The sequence below is a fragment of the Marmota monax genome, unplaced genomic scaffold, assembly GCF_021218885.2.
Source record: "Marmota monax isolate L192 unplaced genomic scaffold, Marmota_monax_Labrador192_F-V1.1 WCK01_AAM20220418_F8-fsc00100, whole genome shotgun sequence".
Classification (NCBI taxonomy): domain Eukaryota; kingdom Metazoa; phylum Chordata; class Mammalia; order Rodentia; family Sciuridae; genus Marmota; species Marmota monax.
The window spans coordinates 3,452,349-3,467,509 of NW_026693872.1; the positions used below are offsets into that span (position 1 = coordinate 3,452,349).

The following is a 15,161-nucleotide window of genomic DNA, read 5'->3' on the forward strand; positions in this document are numbered from 1 at the left end:
GCAGCTTTAAACAACTCTCTGAAAAATTCAGCTTTCATTTGGACTTTAAATGTACACAGCATTCCCTGGGACACTCCCTCCTTCCTCTGTGAACCCTGAATGCTTTCTATACCTTCCCACCTTTTATTTCTTTTTAAATTTTTTTTAACATTTATTTATTAGTTGTAACTGGACACGATATCTTCATTTCATTTATCCATTTTTATGTGGTGCTGAGGATCGAACCCAGGGCCTTGCACGTGTTAGGCAAGCACTCAACCTCTGAGCCACAATCCCAGCCCCCTACCTTTTATTTCTACACCCTGAGTCTTCGTCTCCGGTTGACTTGTCTACGTCCCTCGAGAAGCTTCACTCTTAGTTTTTTAAGGTCGGGAACCACATCTTGTGCATCACTTGGTTCCTAGAACCTTATACTATCTGTTAGATGATGGCATGCACACTTGAAAAAAAGTCTGGTGTTATTTTAAAATAGCTGGAGAAAGACCCCTTGCCATGGATGATGCTACAGATTTGTGGTGCATCTCTCTAAGGGCTGTGATGTTGGACTCCCATATAAAAACAAAAACAAGGGTTGGTTTCACAACATGACACTCAGTTTTGTGCAGTGCACTGCAAGAACAGCACTCATATGACAAGAAGTCGGCTAACTCACTTCATGATAGAGGAGAAGAAATCTTGATAAGGTAGCAGACATGTGGCAAATTAAAGAAATTGAAACAAATCTTCATTAAGCACAACAGATATTACTTAATTTCACTCTGACCAGAATCACTGTGATATATAACTAAAGAGAGCACCATACATATCAGAATCTAATAAAAGGGCTTCTTCTGAGCCATGCAGATGGGCTCTGACCCACCATCCAGGAAGGTGTTATAATCTCCACTTTTATAGATTAGCAGCAACCTGAGGCTCTGAAAGGTTAAGGGAAGTGCCCAGGATCACAAGGCTAAGGAAATGTTCAAATTGAAGTGCATTTGATTCCATAAGCCAAGCTCCTTGTACTATATCTTGCACAGAAGTGTTGCAAGTTCTAGAAAGTGGGCCTCACTAAGCAAACAGAGCCAATTCATTTTCTCAGAATTTATTGTGCAACTGAATGGAAGATGGAAGCACTTTGAACTCAAACACTGTGTGTATCTTTTGGAAAACATTAAATTCTCTCCTCAATCACTGGATTTATTTACCGTAATAAGTCAAAGCAATTGCCCCCAAGGTTTTGCTAATCCACAAGGAGTCTGGAGTCCCTTGTCATGAAGACTGCTCCTAAGGACATTAGGGATTAACCAGTAGGAAAACTGGGTTGGGTATCTGGCTTCTTTTTTCCATTCTTGGTGATGTAGGGCAAATGAATATCTCTGCTCCTAAGTTTTTATAGGATATCCATTTTTGCCTACCTCATTCATAAAAATTTGGGAGGACCAAACAAAAGGAAATGTTTATGAACTTGGAAGTAGGTAAGAAAGGCAGGCAAGGTATTCTGAATAGAGATGGAAGAGCAGTTCCTTGGCAAGAGAGCCATGTGGGGGTGATACAGGCCCAGCGAGCAATGGCAAGGTAGAACACGGGCCAGGTCTCATCAGCCTAAGAGGCAGGTTCTTCATCCAAGACTCTAATTAACTGACATCCAGCTCACTGTTGGAATTTGCTGTAAGTACCAACCAAAGCAGTATTTCCTACTATTCTAGATCTTAGGAACCAGTGGCTCTGAGGATGATGGTTTCCTAGCATGGGTGGTTGAGATTTTGTAAATGTCCCAGAAGAAAAATTCAAACATAAGATCAAAAGGTGAGAGGTAGAAGGCTTGTCACATCATTAGGAAACTAAGGAATTTCATTTCCTCAGCCACACAACAAGAATAAATCACATAACCATGTGACAACTCAAAAAAAAAAAAAAAAACTAGAGGGGCTGGGGTTGTGGCTCAGTGGTAGAGTGCTTGCCTCACATGTGTAAAGCACTAGGTTCAATTCTCAGCACCACATATAAATAAATGAATAAAATAAAGGCCTGTCAACACTACAAAATATTTAAAAAAATAGAGAAGTAGTATTTAAGGAGACCCAACTACATGGTGGACACTTTATCATTACACCATAGGAAATAGATATTCACAACTCTATTAGGAAATGAAGAAACTGAGCCTTAGCAGGGTTACAGGGCTTCTCTAAGGGTTTCTTTAGCTAATCAGTGCTAGAACCAGGATTGAAACCCAGGCCTATCTGATTCTAAAGGCCCATCATTGTCTTTTCACAAAAGAACAGGGATCTATGATCGGGAACAGTGAAAAGTCAGTGTTGGCCATCAGGACTCAGAAATCAGGGTACCCAGAGTGACAACTTGATATGTCAATTATAGAAAAGCCACTTCACCATAAGCAGTGCACCTGCCAGCACTGGTGAACATCATTTTACCACTCAGGGGCCCTTACACATGACTTAGGATTTGTAAGACACAGTATAGCTCTGTGAGATGAGCAAAACCGATTTTATGAGCTCCATTTATAGCTGAAGAACATGAGGTTTTGGGAATACAAGTAGTTTTTAAAGTTCCAAGAGTGATTTGGAAAGAATGGACTTGGAACTTGACTTTTACATGTCTGAGTGAAAGGTAATGTCAGGGAGGGGACTGTGGGGGAAGAGTTCCCACAAACCACCTGGCCCAAGGACTGTCCTGCAACCCTCAGATGGCCCCAGCCTTCATGGCCTGTGCAGGTCATGGCTCCAGAGCACACATCTGAACTTAGATATCGGGTCCTTCAAGTCCACCAGCAGCCTGGAGCATCTGGTCATAGGGATTTAGAACTGCAGGATCCTCTTTCACCTCTCAAGCATTTTAATAAGGCAGACTGAAGAAGCTTCATCTAAACAGCCCAATAAAGGGGAAAGAGTAGCAAACTTTCTCCACAAATTCTTTGGAAAAACACTCCAAGTTTTGAATTTTCCTATCCCACCAACTGACTTCTTAAGCCTCCATGTATTTACACTTTTACAATCTCTGCCCTTGACCTTCAGTAGAGCTCACGTCCACTGGGTACGATGCCTGTCCACTGCTTGCAATACTGCTTTGTAATTCTGCTTTTCATGTCTCCTCCTGGCATTTCTGAACCACCATACTCAACACAATGTCCCCCACAGGGATTATTGAGCTGGGTATGGTGGGGCATACCTGTAATCCTGGTGAGTCAGGAGACTAAGGCAGGAAGATCACAATTTCAAACAACTTAGCAAGACCCCATCTCACAATCAGGTAAAAAGGCTGGGAATGTAGGCTCAGTGGTAGAGCACCCTTGAGTTCAATCCACAGTTTAAAAAAAAAAAAGGATTATTATACTCATGTGACTATATCAATGGATCCTTACAACCAACATGAGACTTCTGGGAAAAAGAATACGATAACAACTGGCATTACTATCTACAGAGCCCAAGCTGGCAATAAAGCAGCAGAAAGAAAACCTTAAAGTAAGGAATTCTGCCATGAACTACTTATCAGCACATACTCAACATCAAATGTGGTGCTTGTCACATAGGTGCTCAAAAAGGCTGAGTGAATTATAGAGTAACTCAAATCTTATGTTTATAGCTTATAGAAAAACAGGCCAGCCACCTACACACCCACCTCCACCCTGCCCCACACTGAATCAGTGTTAGAGGACTAGAAAAGAAAAGAAAAACTATCAACACTGTAGTCAGGCATTGGGACCCTGAGATTCCTTGTCAGTGTATTCTGCCACACAATTTTTTACTCTGGAATGTACTCTCTGCTAGTTCATGCCTCTAGGTGTTTCTTACCTGCTTCTGGCTAATATTCCTGGGGCTGCAGGCCCTCCAGATCCTCAGGAGCAAGCACTGTTCTCCATGGGAACAAGGTCTGCTTTATTAGGTCTGGAGGCCAGGGCTCATTTTTCTCAGGATGATCAAAAAACATCTGCAAAAGGGAAAACAATTTTTTTTTAAATAGGAGGGGAGAACAGTTTTCTAGTAGAACTGGGTTAAATATTAACAAGATCGATAGGTACTTTTATAGGCCTAGACTCTGGTGTAACCCAGGAAGCCTTGGGATTTCAGAAAAGAGTGAAAAGCCTCTTCTTACAGGTACAATATTCTAGATCCCTGAACAGCAGGAAAGCCTAGAAAACTGACTATGCCAGATAGATGTATGCTGAAAGTATAAAGTAGGCCCCATCAACTAACCTGGGAAAGGCTTAGTTAACCTCTGCTTAGGGATAAATGGCAAGTAGACTCAACAGCCTTGATGTTTGGTCAACAGCCTTCAAAATGATAACGCTGGGCACATTATAATAAAATTACATTTGAAAGAGCATTATAAATTAACTCAACTCTTCTAGATAGTATTCAAACCACAGAAATAAAAGCTCATGATTTTTGACCAAGTTGCCATACTTCTAGGAAATAAGACTGAATAAACAATTCAAAAGAGAAAGAAGATTACAAATTTTAGTTTCCTCACATGTAAAATGATTCCCTACCTTATACAGTTGTGGTGAAGACTGAAAGAGGATTAAGGAAATAAAAATGTGAGTTCTATAAAGATCAAAAGTTTGTGCTGATAGATAGAGGCTAACCCACAATAAAGGAGGAGAGGAAGAATTAATATTCAGTAAATATTTATTCAGACAAAGAGGAATGAAGGGAAGGGAGGGGAGACAGGAAAAGAAAAGACAATGGAATGAATCTGAAATAATTTTCCTATGTATTTATATGAATATTCCATAGTGAATCCCACCATTAGATACATCCACAAGCACGGGGTCCTAACTAGAATAAGATATCCCATTAAGATATCCCATTAATTATATAATTATATCAAAATGAATTCTACTGTCAAGTACAACTAAAAGGAACCAATCAAAAATGAATATGGAATTTTAAAAAGAATGTGATTTTTATAAAGCTTTTAATTTCAAATTTATGGTAAAAAAAATTTAATTCAATTTCTAGCAATAGCTATACTATGGGAGAATCTCTGGTGGGAGAATATACACAATTGTGTGTGTGAATTTACATAGCAAAAGGAAAAAATAATATTGTAATTAGAAAAAGCAAAACAGAAATGTGCATACTTTTTTTTATAACTTAATTCACCTTTTTATGTGGTGCTGGGGATCAAACCCAATGTCTCACACATGCTAGGCAAGCACTCTACCACTGAGCCACAACCACAGCCCTACATACATTATCATGACAAAAAGTTATACATATCCAAGTGTCTTAAAAAATACACATGGTTGAGATCCCAAGACTAATGAGCAAACACAAAATAAAAGAATAATTCTCATTTTATCAGTTTGACTTCTTTTATTACTCTTCCTATGCTAGTTGAGTACTTATGGTAAAACTATTTGGAGCAAAATGAAAAATTAACTTCACCCTATGTATCAACTTGATGCACAATTTTGGGCTGACATGGAAGCTTGTCCTGGGGGGCGGGGGGACGGACGTAGTATTACGAAAACTAAGAGAACACCATATAACAGGCATCATCCTCTACCATCAGGAGAAAATCCTCCTTTGAAGGTGGTGAGGGGGCTTTCAGGTTGGGAGAACCCCAGTTTTTCAAGCAAGTAGAGAGAACCTAGGCATGACTGACAGGGCAAAAGTGAGAGGCATAATCATATCCCTGGCTAAAATTTTGGCACGCCTTATCAATTCAGAAAAGATCTGGTTTGGGAGTAGCTTCCTGGGAGAATCAGGAAATGACTTTGATAAGAATCCCTCTTCTTAAGGCATGGGTTTCCTTTCTCACATCAGCACTTATCATTATGTGTACATTCATATTTGAGTTGATTGCTGTTTGTCTCCTTCTAATAAAAATGTGAAGCTCTAGGGGCTAGGGTTGTGGCTCAGCGGTACAGCACTCACCTAGCATGTGCGAGGCGCTGGGTTCGATCCTTAGCACCACATAAAAATAAATAAATAAAATAAAGGTATTGTGTCCAATCAGAACTTTAAAAAATAAATAATAATAATAATAATAATAATAATATTATAATGAAGTTCTATAAGTAGGAACCTTGTCAGTCCTCTTCACCATTAATGCTGGCATCTCCAAACACTAAGTGAATGCAGGGCATATGGTAGGCACTCAATAATATTTGTTGAGTGAAGCAGCCCTTTTGAGAATTCTGCATATTTCAGTCATCAGTGATGGAAGAGGCTTTCTTAGCCCCATCAGGCACTAGCCTTTAGGTGATATCTACTGTGTGTGGAGTCTGCTTTGCTGTGCTTCCCTAACAATGCATGTGCTTCTGGGACATGAGGCTTTGGTTTGAGTTCCACCATAGACACCAGTAGAGTGCACCAAACCCAGCTTTCCTTTCAACTGCATCAGCTTGAAAGACTTGCCCTTAAGAAGATAAAAATCACTCTTGATTTCAAAAAACAAACCATTTAAAGCAATGTGGTGCAACTGACTATCTAGATGTATTGCAGGTGATGATAAAGACCTTCCAAAAATAGTGACAGTGCTGCCAGTTAGACAGCAGCACTGTCTTCAACCAGCTGCAGAAGTGATAACGGAACCCTCTGCTCTGGAGGATAAACTAGTGATCATGACAGTAATGGCTGCCATTTACTTAGAACTAGCTATATGCTCATGCTCGGCACTCACAATAGCTTAGGGGTTAACAGTACAAGAGCTGAAGTCAGACTGATGTAAGTCTTACCAGTTACATGACCTTGGGCTACTCATCCCTCTAAAACTCAGTTAATTCGCCTATCAAATGGAAAGAATAACAGATCCTATCTCATAGGGTGATGTACAAAATCAAGTAAGATCATACATCCAAAGGGATTGTAACAGTGCCTGTGACAAGTACTATCGACACATGTCATTTATTCCTCACCATGCCCCACTCATGTGGACACCATTGTTATTCCCAAGTTACAAACAGGGAAAATGAGACAAGGAAGATAAGGGGCATTTGGACTGCTACTTGAATTTGTCTCTTTCATGCAATACTTATAAAGTTCATCTGTATGGAATGTCCTTTCCTGCCTTGTTCACACTATGCCCATTCAGACTCTAACACCAATTAAAGAACCCCTTGACTTTGAAGCCTTCCATGACCCCACAGAGATCACTGTGACTCCACTATGCCCGTCTGTCCCTCATAAACCTATGTGACATTTGAGAGCAGATCTGTCCCAGCCATATTGACAGTTCCTTTCTTTGAGACATCTCTGGCTCCCTGCATCTAGTAGCCAGGCTCTGGATCATGGCTATGAAATGTTGAGTCATGTCTGAATGAAAGAATGTCGAGTTTTGTGCAGAGTGAGAGAGAGAGATTTAATTTCATTTTTGCTACATATCGATTTCCAGTTTTCCCAGCACCATTTGTTGAGGAGGCTGTCTTTTCTCTAATAAATGTTTTGGGCACCTTTGTCTAGTATGAGTTTATTTATGTGGGTTTATTTATGTGGGTTTGTCTCTGTGCCTACTATTATGTACCATTGGTCTATGTGTCTGTTTTGGTGCCAATACCATGCCATTTTTTGTTATTAGGGCTCTGTAGTATAATTTAATGACAGGTATTGCGATGCCTCCTGCTTCAATCTTCTTGCTAGGGATTGCTTTGGCTATTCTGGGTCTCTTATTTTTCCAAATGAATTTTCATGATTTTTTTTTTAGTTCTATGAAGAATGTCATTGGGATTTTATAGGAATTGAATTAAATCTGTGTAATATTTTTGAGAGTATGGCCATTTTGAGAATATTAATTCTGCCTTCCAACAATATGGGAGATCTTTCCATCTTCTAGGGCCTTCTTTGTTTCTTTGGTGTTCTGTAGTTTCCATTGTAGAGGTCTTTCACCTCTTTTGTTAGATTGATTGCCAAGTTTTGTTTTGTTTTGCTTTGTTTTGTTTTTGAGGCTATTGTGAATGGGATTTTCCTAATTTCTCTTGAATGAAAGAATGAAGCTAGTTCTGACACCATCCCTCCCTCCTCCCCACAACCTGATTGCCAGAATCCCCTCTACAGCACTGGTGTGTAGATGTTCATTTAGTCTGCTGGATATACTGAATGACAGGGAAATCAACACCTCCCTAGGTGGCACATGGCTGTCCAAGCTGTTGTGCCTTTTTGACCTCAAAATGAAAGAAAATCAATTTCCCTGTAAAAATGGATCCAGTGATTTAAGCTCTGCTCTCTGTTCACATAGGCTCAGAATGAAAGTCACTAACATTTCTTCAGGCCAATCAACATGCAGGCTCAGAATTAAGAATGTTTCATGCATCCACAAATTATTCTTACTGCTATGCTGTGCGGACCACACCACCCACTATCCCTGCAGTCATCTACTCCCACACCATTCATTCACACACATCTCTTCATTCTTTGAATATTTTAGCTCAAGACTCCCTGTAATTTCCCCCAACACTATCTCTCCTGCGATGCTTAGTTATATGTGAATATCATATCCACCTACGAGATAGTCTAGTTCTCTGGCCTCACAGCTCTTGAATCTCTTCTACCCCCATATTTGTGATATCAATCACTCACTCTCAGGTTAGAATTCTGATCTTTTTATTTCCAAAAAATATACCCCCTCCATAATCCCAATTTCAGACTTCCTTCTCCAATCACCACTCCTTGTCTTTCCAGCTTCTTCCAACTCTTCCCAACTCCAGCAATCTTCTGTGGCTCATCCTATCAACTCCTTTGTCTCCCTCACCTCCCACATCCTTACTCCCCTTCCTACCAGCTTAAATTCCTTAGTTAAGCATTAAAAGAACTCCCCTATCCTCTCTTATCACATGGTTGGCCAAAACCCAATCCTGGCTAAATCCAATGCTGTCTGACCCCATACCTGCAGCCATGCAATTGAACTTGGCTAGATAACAACCACACAACAATGTGTATTGATTTCACTCCATGTTACTGATCACTAACTGCCAGAAGGTCCTTAGTCTTCCCAGCAGTCACATGCTGCACTTCCAGTACATTCACCCACCACCCTCCTAGAATTCTTTTTTACTTTCTCCTCTCATTCTCACTCTTCCCTGATGAACTTGCTACTTGTTCATGGAGAAAACATAAGGTACCAGAACAGAAGTTGCTCAAGCCCCCTACCACAGCCCACATCACCTACAGTTATGTGTATATGTCTCTTCATAGGTCTCTTTCTCTGTTACATGAACTGGCTGCATCTAACACTTGCAATGACCAGCATTCATCCACTGGATTCTGTACACTCTTGTCTACTTAGGGAAATTATTATATAAAATTTCCCCCTTTTTTCCTCTGCATCAACAAGTACCTCTTTCTCAAAGGTCATTCTCATTAGCACATACACATGCTGATATTCCCATATCTTTTTTTTTTTTTAAGAGAGAAGAGAGAAAGAGAGAGAGAATTTTTTAAAATATTTATTTTTCAGGTTTTTGGTGGACACAACATCTTTATTTTATGTGGTGCTGAGGAATGAACCCAGTGCCCGCGCATGCCAGGCAAGAGTGTTACCGCTTGAGCCACATCCCCAACCCAATATTCTTATATCTTAAAAAAAAAAAAAACTTTAAAAACAAAAAGAACTAAAAGGAAAACCCTCTCATGATTCAGGCAGCCTCCTCCTGACTCTGATCAGCTTTGCATCACTAATAGTGAGACACCTAGACAGTAGCTGCCTATGAAACATTCTTACCCCACATGTTTAATCTGCTTATTATCAAGTCTTTGTATGCAACTCCAGTTTTTAGTAAATTCAGAAGAAAGAGAAAATTAAACAACACCATAGGAATGTTATCAGACAAATTCAGAACATAAGACAGAACTATTGAAATTGTTTCATCAACAAGTCACTGAGCATAAAAAAAAAAATCAAATAGCTTAAAAGAAATAACAATACTATCAAATAGAGACCCTGCTTACACCTTAATTTACAAAACATCTTTGGAGACAAGTGGATTATTTGAATATACATTAACTATTATATGATATTAAGAAATTATTGTTAATCTTGTTAGGTGTATTAATTGTATTGCAGTTATTTTTTACAAGGCCCTCTGCATGTGAAGTAGTAAGAGATGAAATTTACTTTAAATACTTCAGCCAAAACCAAAATAAAGTAAAGCAAATATGAAAAAGATGCAATGTCATTTTTCAGATGTATTTAGATTGAGCTATGTAAGGAACAAGGATGGTTTACAAATTCTTTTTTTCTTGACCAATAAGATTGTTCGGCAATTTAGTCTTCTGGATACACTGAATGACAGGGAGTGAGCGCAGGGCATATGGTAGGCACTCAATAATATTTGTTTACAACAGATAATTGTTTGTTTTACTGAAGGAATTGACTTAAAAAAATTGGCCTAGCCAAAGTTCACAGATTTGGCTAATGAACAAATTCTAAACAAATTCCATTTCCCTGCCCCTTTCTCTAAATCTCTTGACCTCATTTCAACTTCCAGCTCTGGCCCTATTTCTCTTTATACCAAAACTCTTTGGCCATATCACTATTTCCAATTCCCATCTTCCCATTCTCATTTCAAGCCTCCCCATCTCCACAAAACTGTTCTTGGTAGCGTCACCAAAGACCTCTGTGACCTCCACGTTATTAAGCAGGTGGTCAATGCTCAGTCTTCATCTTTTCTCCCATCAGCAGGACTGTAATTAGTTGTTTGATTCTTCCTATTTGATACATATTGTTCACCTGGCCTCCAAATCCTCCAGTTCTGGTTTTTCTATGTTACTGGTCACTGCTTCTCAGTAGTCTCCACGGCTGGCTGATTCCTCACCTCCCCCACTTCTCTGCACTGACTAATGACTAGCTATGATCAGGTTCCCCTCCGCCCAGCCTGCATTTTACATTCGATATGCATTTGATAAAGTCTACTAAAGTGAGTGCAGAAGGCAGATTCTGTCAGTGAGTTCTAGTCACCACGCGCCAAGAAACAGACACCTTAGGACGTGCTACTCAAAGTGAGATCTACCGACAAGTGCTTGTCTGAAAAAGTTTTTCAAGGTCCAAGAGGAGAAAAATACAGAAACTGAGTGTAAACAACTTTTATAATAATTTCAAAGGACAGTTTTATTCCTATCAAATATAACAAATATTTTTAAATGGGTTTTGCCTTTTGAATGACCTCTTATTTCATTTTATCATCCTATAAATCATTTTATTATAAATTGCAAAACTACTGACATATGAGAACCTGGGCAAAGAACCTAGTTCTTCGCTACCAATAGTTTAAGTGGCCCTGGCTTTGGAAATGACGGAGGCTGTCATCTCAAAAACCCAGATTCAAATCCTGGCTTTTCTGTCAGTCACCTGATCATTTCTGTGTGCGTTGTGCCTTCATCTGTAACACACAGAGAATAATACTTAAAAGTTCACCTCTGTAGTACACAGAGAAAATTAATGATAGATCTTATCACTTTGTTTAAGATAATAATTATGAAGCATTTACCATGTGCTAAAGTCTCTTTATTATGGCAGAGTCCACTTATCTCCTAGTCCATTTATTTCCTAATAATAAAGCTTACAGTAAAATTGTTAGCGCCAGTTTCCTACAGTCTCCAAGGAGCTAGTCCCTGCTGACAGGGATCCCACACCCCAGCTCCTAGACACTTTCAGCCTATTGAGTGGCAGCCAGCACGGGTCAAGACATCAACAGTTTTGTCAAAACATTTCTGACGTGTAACTATTTTGCTGAAAAAAGCAGCAAAGGTCAGAAGTGTTATAGGCAACAGGAAACCAATTTGTAGCTAGTGAATCTGAGAAGCGTATTTAGGAAGCCATGAGAGATTTACAGTCTGCGAAGCTGAGTTCGCAAACATCTAATGGAAGGTACGCTTAACTGCAGGGGTAAGGGTGGGGACAGGGAGATCCTGTGCAGAAAAAAGCTCTGAAGATAAAGGGGCTTTTATTCCTGCCTGACCTAACTGTTCCAGACTCAGACCGCAAAAGGGGCTGCTTACCAGAGATTAGATCTTCTTGGAGCCAGAGAAGGTACTGATGGGGAAGATAAGGAAATCTTCAGAAATTCCTGCAGATCTTTGCACAGAGGTTTTCTAATGGGCCTAGAGAACAGAACTTGGTAGGGGGGGGTGTTGAGTCCTTCCCATCCACATGGCAGTGGTCCCTGACCAGAGTCAATCACTCTGAATACATAAAGCAACAAGAAAATTTTGGCCACTTGCTACTGTCTTGAACCTGGTGTCCCACAGACAGAAAAAGGTATGCTTGCAGAAGTTATCGTCTATTTGACAGATGGCTGATCAAAAATAGGCCCTTCACTTCCCATTAGCTTTCCTTCTACATAAATACCCATTCCCCAGTATAGGTAGTGAAAGCCCCAGTCCCAGTAGGCATCTTCCCCAATCTTACCTCACTAATGACCAATCTGCATTCCGCTCCACAAATCAAAGTTAAGCAGAGGAGGAAGGAGTAAAAAGGGCCTATAAAAAGGGCTGAATAAATACAGCACCACATGCCCCTCTTTCCTCCACTCCCCTATACTACACCACACCCCTGTACTACAGAAAAAGAGAATACAAGCCCGCCTCCAACTCCGAAAGAGGAACTGTTTCACTTCCTCCACCTCCCCACCTCTCCACCTCCCCACACCCCAGCACTTTAAAGCAAATGTCAGATTTCACCTCACTGGTTCCTACCAGCTCTTCTCAATTGGGCTCCATAAGAAAATTCAGCCTTAACATGACATTCTTTGGAGATATCAACTTACTGACTGGCAAATAAAATGGTATTAGTTATGTATCATCCTTGGAACTACTGAGAATATGGGCCTCATAAACTTTTCTATTGAATTCAGTTCTCTAAATTACCATACCAGGTTCTCCACAGAACATATGAATCTATTTATGATAATTAGCTGTGACCATATTGCCACTATCCCCTAAAATCCAAGCTACTCACAAATTTTTACCAACTCTCTTGAGTATGCGCCTCACACTAAACTAAATTGCTCAAATGAGGATCTACAAAAGGTCAGCACTGTTTGTTTGGATAATAGGCCATTTTCAACTTGATTTTAATCTATAACAGTGTCCCACCTCCCCACATGAAACTATTTTATTCTCTTCCACTGAGGACACATGTTCATTTGTCCCCTGGAACAACCCACACTCCTCATCTAGCTGATGACTTCCTTGCAGTGTGTTTAAGGTACTCCTCAGTTCTATGTCCTGCAAACTGTTATGTTTTAATACTGGTTGAGATATGATGATTTCAAGTTCAAGGTCCTCCTAGGTTAGTTTTGATTGTTTGTTTGTTTGTTTGTTTTCTGTGTATGGATATTTTCTTTTTTTAATGTTTGAAAGGATCTAAGTCCTACAATCTAAAGGCATTGAGGATTTAGGAGTGAACAAGCGATGCCTGTGCTTTTCTACTTTGCAGTGGCCCCAAAGCCTGGAAGAAAATACACACCAATACTCAGAATAGGTTTATTCCTCCAGAAAATGCGCATAGGTCCACTGTGAGCCAGACTGGGGACACAGCAGCACCAAAGCCAGAAATCCCCAGTCCCCCAGCATTTGCCACCTAGTGAGGGGTAAATAAAGAATCAAAATACACAGGTATGTGGTGCTTTGGAAGGAGATAACCACTCTGCAGAAAAGCAGGGCAGAGGGATGGAGACCACCTGGGGTGAGGTGGGGGTGGTGGTGGAGATTTTAAAAATGATCAGAGGAAGTCTCACTGAGGAGTCATTAAAGGAAAGGTGGTGAGGAAGGGAGAAGGTCATGCAGCTTCCTGGTGAAAAGGGTAGCAGGTGGAGGGCAGTAAAATGCCTAGGCAGGGGCATATCGGCATGCTTCAAGAACAACATCAAGGCCCAGGGCAGAGTGCGCAAGAGGACGGGCATGGGGTGGGCACCGGAAGAGGCGTGTACGGCCCTAGACTGGTGCAAGAATTTTGACTTTGTGTGTGTCTTATGATCCACATAAATTGCCCAACTAAAATCATTTTAATATAGCTGATCTCTTTTTCTTCTCCTCAAAAACAAATACATCTTCTGGTATTTTCTTCGTTGTCTTGGTCCACAGATTAGGAAATCTTACCCAGACATTTGCCTTGTTGTTTCATGTTCATTTAAAGCTTTAATCAAGACTACTTTAGGTGACAGAGAATCTAAAATTTATTACCTATTTGCTATTAAATTTTCAGAATATTTTACTGAGGAATCCTTTCTCAGGTCACTACCTCACAGTGTAAGTTTTACTGCCAGTATTTTCCAAGAATTCTAGTACAATCATAGCAAGCAACCACACATTGCCCCAAATTTCCCAATTTGTTGAGGTGGAAACAGTTCTCTCTTGCTCTCTCTCTCTCTTTCTCTCTCTCTCTTCCATTTTCATGAGACTATGGAACTAGACACTTTCAGCAGTATCATAAAGTAAGATAAAATACATCAATATTTTTAAAAGAATCTTGGCTTTTCCCTCTAAGAATTGGCTGACTTATGTTTGAAAGGGACTGTTCTGGCTACCACATGGAGAATTCACTGTGGTAGGGGGAAGATTGGTGAGAGTACAAAAGAAAGTGCTTTCAAGAAGCTGTTGTAAAAAATCCAGGTACAAAAGATCCATGTTCCCATTTACTGAGCTCTTCCTGGGTGCTCACATTTTATATGTTACCAAATTCAATCCTGACCATCACCCTGGGAGGTGGGACATTAACAAGCCTCTTCTTTAAACAAAGAAACTGAAGCTCAGAGAATTTAAGTCATTTGCTCATGGTGTCATGGCAAATGGCAAAACTGGGATGTGAGCCAGATTATCCCATCTTTTCGAGCTGGTTGTGCGCTCTAGCATGTCCCTCTACTCAGGCTCTTCGGGGGGTTACAAGTCAACTGCAGTTGTTGCTCATCATCTTCACCTTCTGTAGACTATGCCCCGAACTTTGTACAAACCTCATCTTCTTGTTGACCTTGAAACCAGAATATCTGCTCCTACAGACCTTAACGCAAAAGGCTATCTCCACTAGCCATAATGCCTCCAAGAAGCAGTCTGTGTGTCCTGGCCTCCAGAATCTCTGCCATAATGGACTCTCCTTCCTCTAAGATCCTGAACTCTTCAGCTGCCACTTGATCCTGTAATGACTCCTCTTTTTGCTTCCTCATGTCAGGCATTTGCCAAAAACTTTCTTCTGCTATAGGTGACTTCCCAGATAGGGGTGACATT

General features: G+C 40.3%; 1 protein-coding gene across 2 annotated transcripts in view; it reads right to left on the reverse strand.

The window, feature by feature from the left end:
- Window positions 1-15,161, reverse strand: part of St6gal1 (ST6 beta-galactoside alpha-2,6-sialyltransferase 1) — a 143,775-nt gene that overhangs the window by 40,967 nt on the left and 87,647 nt on the right. Inside the window, exons 1-2 of one of the 2 annotated variants that reach the window (XM_046462543.2) lie at window positions 12,349-12,488; window positions 3,792-3,927 (exon numbers count right to left, since the gene is read on the reverse strand). The gene's annotated coding sequence lies outside the window, so the exon portion shown is untranslated. Of the gene's footprint in view, window positions 1-3,791; window positions 3,928-12,348; window positions 12,489-15,161 lie in introns of those variants that run through there. The other variant, XM_046462542.2, reaches the window with a different exon arrangement.